Source organism: Mastomys coucha, unplaced genomic scaffold (assembly GCF_008632895.1).
Source record: "Mastomys coucha isolate ucsf_1 unplaced genomic scaffold, UCSF_Mcou_1 pScaffold6, whole genome shotgun sequence".
In the NCBI taxonomy this organism is placed as follows: domain Eukaryota; kingdom Metazoa; phylum Chordata; class Mammalia; order Rodentia; family Muridae; genus Mastomys; species Mastomys coucha.
In genome coordinates this window covers 122,171,514-122,178,596 of record NW_022196912.1, presented here as the reverse complement: position 1 = coordinate 122,178,596, position 7,083 = coordinate 122,171,514, and the positions used below count along the sequence as shown (strand labels likewise).

Here is a 7,083-nt window from a genome sequence, read left to right as displayed (position 1 = left end):
ACCCGCCCCTCTTCCTGCACCCCGCCCCCTTCCTGCATCCCCTCCTCTCCCTGAGCCCCGCCCTTTTTCCTGCTCCCTGCTCCAGCCTCTGGTAAGCACCATGCTACACTCCATATCTACATGTCAATTCTTTTAGATTCCCTGTGAGACTGAGATGCTAATTGTCTTTTGATGCTAGACTCATTATTAGGTTGAGTAACATGATTCCATTCTTTGTTGTCAAAAATGGCTGGCTTTCCTTCCTTTTCACGCCTGACTAACATTCTATCATAACAGCCCAACCTTCTTTATCCACTCATCTACCAATGAACACAGCATTCTGGACAAGGATTTTTTTCAATCATACCTCAAAAGTATAGATAACAAAGGCATAAACAGCCGAGTGGGATTATATCCCATGAGCAAGCTGCTGTAGGGCAAGGGAAACAATTCCCAAGGCAGAGACCAACTCCAGGACAGCATACTTGCAAAGTACAGTCACCCTCTGTGTCCCTGCCTGCCGCGTCTGTAGATCCAACCAGCTCGGAAACAGTATCCAAAAGCAAAACGCCATGGTGTAGCTGACGTGTGCTATGCAGTTAGGCCTACGGTCTCATTTGTTGGACACCTTGTCATTTCTTCCTAAACAGCACAGTGTGGCACCTTCACAGCCTCTGCCCAGTGGCAGGGAGTATAAGTCACCTGGAGACGATGTGAAGTTCTCTGGAGGATTAGTAAGCTGTATGCAAATACTGCATCCTTTTATACGCAACTTGAGAATGCTTAGATCCTGGTGTCCTGGAGTTATGGGAGGTTGCTAAAGGAGAACTACATGCATCTAACAGAGGGTTAATATGCAGGACACATAAGAAATCCATGGGGCTGGAAGGATGGCTCAGGGGCTAAACATGTACAGCTCTTGTAGGGACCCGCATCAGGGAGTTCACAACTACCTGTAACTCCAGCTCCAAGGGATCTGACACCGTTTTCTGGCTGCCTTAGGCACCCACATGTACATGAATATATACTCAGACACACGCAGAGGAAAGGGGGGGGAAGGAGAGCGGGATCTTAAAAAGAAAGAAAGAAGTTCAGCGAAATGTCATGATTCATGCAATGAGCTCAGCAATGGGGCAAGAGGGGTGCTGTGACTCTGAGGCTATCCTGGGCTACATAGTGGGTTACAGAGCAGCCGGGGTTACAGTGTAGACCCCCTGGCTCATTAAAAATATATTTTAACTAAATTAAAAAGAACCATGAGGAGTGGGGGTACATCCCTTTAGTCCCAGCACTGGGGAGGCAGAGGCAGGAAAAGCTCTGTGAATTTAAGGTCAGCCTAGTCTTCAGAGTGAGTTCCAAGACAGAGCTACATAGCAAGACCCTGTCACAAGAAATTAAAAACTAAAAAATTAAATAATAAAGGATAGTATCAAAGAAAGAAAGAAACTCAAATAGCTCCATGGTGAAGAACCAAACAATCCAAACACAAAATGAGGAGACAGACAGACCTGATGTTTCTCAAAAGAGGATGTTCAGACAGCCATGAGGTATGTGTAAACACCCTCACCACCAGAGATCACCCTTGGCGCCAGAGATCACCCTTGGCGCCAGAGATCACCCTCGGCACCAGAGATCACCCTTAGCACCAGAGGTCACCCTCAGCACCAGAGATCGCCCTCAGTGCCAGAGATCATCCTCGGCACCAGAGATCACCTTCAGTGCCAGAGATCACCCTCGGCACCAGAGATCACCCTCGGCGCCAGAGATCACCAGAGCAATGCAAAACCACAGTATGCCATCACCCCACACCTATTAGAAGGACTGGGATCAAAGAGAAGAGAGACCAGAGAGACAGGTTCATGAGAGAGATGCACTTGTCTTGCAGGCCCAAAACCCCGAGTTCAATGTCAAGAACCCTTGTAAAATATCAATGGAGAAAACAGACTCAGGGTGTTCTCTGACCCCACACATGTGCTCAAGCACAGGTGGCCACACACGCACACCCCGTGTACATCCACACACCCATATGACGTGTGCATGAACACACACACATCATCTGTGCCTACACACATATCACTTGTGCATGCACACACACATCATCTGAATACACACACACATGTACACACACACTGTACAAAACATTTTAAAAAGTTGAAAAGCCACAGAGGAGTCTTCATCTATGGCTGGTGGGAATATGGGCTAGTCCAGCCAGCCACTATGAAAATCAGTATAGTTCCTCAAAAAATTAAAAATAGACGCACCATCTGATGCAGACATCTCACTCCTGGGGAAATGGAATCAGCATGTTTAGAGACGTCTACACTCCAGGCAGCGCCGCTACGACAGCCGAGAGACAGAAGCAGCCTCAGTGTCCACGAACAGACGAAGGGATATTTTTGTGCTTTTAAGTGCAAATTCACGTCTGTGGGAGAGCAAGATGGCTTGGAAATTCTCGCCCCTTGCTTCGAATGATTGGCATTTTGAAAGTCACATGACCTACAACGCAACCGTCTGCTAGCCGCAGCTTACACAATGCGCTCTGAGCTTTTCATAATTGAAGTGGATTACTGTACAGTTACAAAAAATGTTGAGGGGGGAAACAACAGGGAATAGTTACTGCTACTATTCACTTAGACAACACCCACCCTCTTGCCTTCATCATAGCCATGCTCATCACTTCTTGTGCAGTCGAATGATTGGCGGTGCTGGTGTCTCCGCTCTCCGGACCTGGGTTGGTGTGGAAGCATCCCAATAGATGCTTCTGTGTAAGGGACTGGACCTATCTGGACCAGACTGGAATGAACTTTGCATGAATGAGAACCCTGTACCACTACAAATCACTGCCATTTGTGTTTTCCACAGCAAACTGAGCCTGTCTGGCCTTCCGGTGCTGTCAGTGAAACCCAAGAGGCCATTCTCATGAGTGTCAACCTCGAAAGCAAAATGCAAGGAACAAAGGTGAGAGGCACTGCTTGGGGAGCGGCTGATAGGTTAAGCCTACCTCAGCCGACTTCCCGTGCTTCTCTGTAAAATACATAGAAAAGAAACCTACCTCAGCTGACTTCCGGCGGTTCTGTGGTTTAAAGTTCTAATAACATTATTTCTTAAAAAAAAAAAGGAGCCTGGTGAGATGGCTCAGGAGATAAAGGCGCTTGCTATCCAGCTGACAGGCTGAGTTTGACCTCCAGAGCCCTATAAAATAGAAGAAGGGAACCAACTCCTTTACATTGTCCCCTGACCACAGGTGTGTGCGTGCGTGTGCGCACGCGCATGTGCACACTCACACAGTGAAAAAATAAAAATACAGGGCCTAGCAAGGTGTTTCAGTGGGTAAAGGTGCTTCCTCCAATCCTGATAAACTGAGTGTAATGCCTGGGACCCACGTGGTGGAAGGAGAGAACCAACTCAGACAAGCTGTCTCCTGATCACCACATGTACGTACATAGGGCACACACCCAAACTGTGCACACACATATACATGCGAAATGAATAAACGAGATATAATAAATTAAAACAAATAATACATCTTGCTCTCTCAACCAAGTTCAATTCCACTTGACCCAAAATTCCCATAGTGAACCTCTAACAGCTTCCTGCACACTTGCTCTGTTTCTTTCTGTAAACAGGAAGTCTTCGAGGGTTCTGGAGAGACTGGAGCAAGGCTCAAGCAATGAGAATTCCTTCATATGTCGCTAAGAGTTAAGATCATGTGTGAGGACCACACTGAGCCTGTATGAGGCCTACACTTGCAGGGGTCACACGTACACAGTCACTCGTGGCTAGCCTGAGGGATTTGGGGGCAATAAGTATCGAATATAACAAATAACGTCCCTGAACCCAGAAAGAGAAGGAGGCCTAAGCCAGAACACAGGATAACGAGGGCTCCAGTTGCACCCAAACACCCAATACCTCAACACTCCGGCAAGTGGCATGAAGCACAGGCCAGGCTGGGCTGGCGTTCTTCAGTAAGGCTGCCCCGTGAGACAGCAGGAAGTAAAGGGGTGTTCCAATGTGCAGTGCCCCTAGAGCTGCAAACCACAGGGAAGGGTCCCTGAAGAAGGCAGACCCTCCTCCCATGTCTGGTGGTAGCCTGGCTTTGAACAGGAGGAAGAGAGTAAGATCCCTTAGCACAGTGTTGGAGTGTGGTGGGACTTGTTAGAGCACCCAGGAACAGCTCACAGGGACATTGCTGGTCTTTCTCTCTCTCTTGGCCTCAGTTTCCCTGTGTATACTGTGAAGACTATAAGCCAGAGGTGTGATATAAATCATGATAAAGGACAGTAATGCAAGAACCCATCCAGGACTTCCACCTGTAGCTGCTGTGTCCCACACCCAACCTCTCCCAGGAGGCAGTGCAATGATGCTCAGGTTAATCCCTTCGTGCCAGCTATATATTGAGTGCTTGTCACAACCCTGGGATACTTTAAAGAGAGCCACCTCCTCCCTCTTGCCTCTCCCAGACTCCTCATTTATAGAGAAGTGACAGGCATCCTTTCATGGGATCCCTACAATGTCTCAAGGTCCCAAGGTCACCTCCATCTCACAGCTGAGACTAAGAAGTTCTGCTGGAGGGAAGGAGGGGTCGTTAGGGAGGAGCAGAGGGAAGGGAAACAGAAGTCAGGATGTGATGAAAGAGAGAAGAATAAAGAGGGGAAGAGGAAGGGTACAAGGAGGAGGGGAGGAAGAAGAGGTGGGAGAGGAGGAGAGAGGGGAGGAAGAAGAGGAAGAGGAGGAGGAGAAAGAGGAAGAGAAAGAGGAGGAAGAGGAGGGAAGAGAAGGAGGAGGAAGAAGAGGAAGAAAAGGAGGGGGAGGAGAAGCGGGAGGAGAAGGAAGAGGAGGAAGAAGAGAAGGAGGGGGAAGAAGAGGAGGAGGAAAGGAAGAGGAGGAGAAGGAAAAGGAGGAAGAAGAGAAGGAGGAAGAGGAGGAGGAGGAAGAAGAAAAGGAGGAAGAAGAGAAGGGGAGGAGAAAGAAGAGGAGGAGGAAGAGAAGGAGGGGGAAGAAGAAGAGGAGGAGGAAAGGAAGAGGAGGAGAAGGAAAAGGAGGAGGAGGAGGAAAGAAGGAAGAGAAGGAGGAAGAGGAGGAGGAGGAGGAGGAGGAGGAAGTTGTTGAAGTTCTGCAGGCTCTTCCACCTCGTGGCCTCCAGAGTCTCTCCAGTGCCTCTGTCCACAGCACTTCACTCCTCCGGGCCCCTCCAGGCCCCTCCTGGCTCCAGCGTCCTCCCTGACTCCAGCGTCCTCCCTGGCTCCAGCATCCTCCCTGGTTCCAGCATCCTCCCCGGCTCCCTTCTTCCTATAGAATGAAGCCTGGCTGCAGTTACCTGACTAGGCAGGGGGGCATCAGGAAGCCATCAAACCCAGAAGGCAAGCAGCCTGAATTAGAGCCTTGGGGCCCAGAGACGCTCGCTCTAAGAGCGGTGTCCCAGACAGCTTTGTGCTTTGCACCTTGAGTGTCCCTTAAAGGGGCACAGTCTAGAGATATTAGGACCCTATCCCCTCGCCCTAGCTCCCTCTGCTTCCTGTTTTCACACCATAATGTCCTACCTGCCACAGGCCCAGAACCACCATTCCAAGTGACTGTGTACTGAGACCCTACAGTAAAGCCAAAATGGCCCTTTCTTCTTTGTGAGGTGGCAGTCTTGGGACTGTGTCACTGTCTCAGAAAGCAGATGAGCAGAACGCTTGGTCATCTCCTCCAGAGATGCTTACCAGGCTCTGAAGCCGGGAATCGATCGTCCAGTCAGCAGCCACAGAGGAGGCCAGAACCCTGGCTGCTCTGCTGTCTCTAAGCCTTGGGAACACAGAGGTCATGTCCCTCTGAAAAGTCCAACCAACTCTGCTTTTGAAGAAACTCCAATGAGTTTGTATGAGACCAGGGGCTAAACTCCAATTCCAGAGAGAAAACCACAAACTCTGTTAGCACCCAGCACGCAGATGTGGGCGGGCCCACAGACCTGTCGTCAAGACAACGGATATTCCCAGAATTCATTGGGTTCAGCTCCCACCTTTACCTGGACTGCTACGTCACGACGTGTATATATATATATGGGTACTTTCCTCCATCTTTCTCTCTTTTTCTTCTCTCTCTCCTCTCTCTTCCCGCGCCACGGTCCTCCCCTCCCAATTAAACCTCTTAAATTTAGAGCTGTTTGTGTCTCGTGTCTGTGGACGCACCCGCTGCGAGCCGAACGCCATCATTTGGTGCCGAAACCCGGGAGCGTGGTGGTTTGAGTCCATCACCGGGGCAGACGCAGGCACGGCCATGTGGGGCGGCTGCCGCCGCCTCCTTCGGGCCCGCCGCGGCCATGTGGAACAGCCGCTGAGCCGCTGCATCCTGCCCGCCGCCCACCACTGCGTCCCGGGGCGACTAAGGCACCGAGGCCAAGGGCTGGGTGGGTCCACAAGGGCGGGAGCCGGGGCGGGCTGCGGCGGCCAGGGCCCGGGCCGGAGTCCCATCGCCGCTGCTGCTGCTGCTGCTCCTGCTGCGTTTCATCCTGCTCCCAGTACACTCACCGCTGCAAGCTGCAGCGGCTGCTACTGACCAGGCAATATAGGTACATGACTTCACCGCCCCCTCACCAGACACCGTGAGACATAACCACGTGAGCCGTAACCCATTCAGACACCATTCAGCTCTGTGTTTTTTTTTCCATTTACCAGATTGCTCGTAACCAGCCGCACAGACACCGGCGTATTAATTAATAGGATCAGTCAGGGAGAAGACCTCCAGATTCCCAGATAAGGTCTGGCCAACCTTCTCTGGAATTGATGGAGTACAGATTTCCCCGACATATGCGTTAGGACATCCTACCGTTGGGCGCCCCTCCCTCGGAGGTAACTCCCACCCCTTAATACTTACCGGGCTACCGCCCCCAAACCCCTGGATCCAGGGTGAGTTACTTTCCCCCGCAGGCCTGCCAAATTGCCACTAGGGTTTCTCGTGAAGACTTGAAACCACTAGCCTCGGCTGTTAATTTTCCTTGGTGCTTAGATTGTTCTCAGGACGCTGGTAGGAACATCCAACCACCCCCCAATGGGCTTGAGAATGTCTTCGACAGTCCCTCCAGGCACCCCACTGGGTTGTCTCCTGGAAAATCTCAAATCTTTA

At 50.7% G+C, this 7,083-nt stretch overlaps 1 protein-coding gene across 3 annotated transcripts in view; it reads right to left on the bottom strand.

The window, feature by feature from the left end:
* Positions 1-7,083, bottom strand: part of Eml1 (EMAP like 1) — a 180,937-nt gene that overhangs the window by 157,979 nt on the left and 15,875 nt on the right. The window contains exon 1 of one of the 3 annotated variants that reach the window (XM_031355395.1): positions 5,685-5,789. The exons of the other annotated variants lie outside the window; for them this stretch is intronic. The gene's annotated coding sequence lies outside the window, so the exon portion shown is untranslated. Of the gene's footprint in view, positions 1-5,684; positions 5,790-7,083 lie in introns of those variants that run through there. 3 annotated transcript variants of the gene reach the window in all.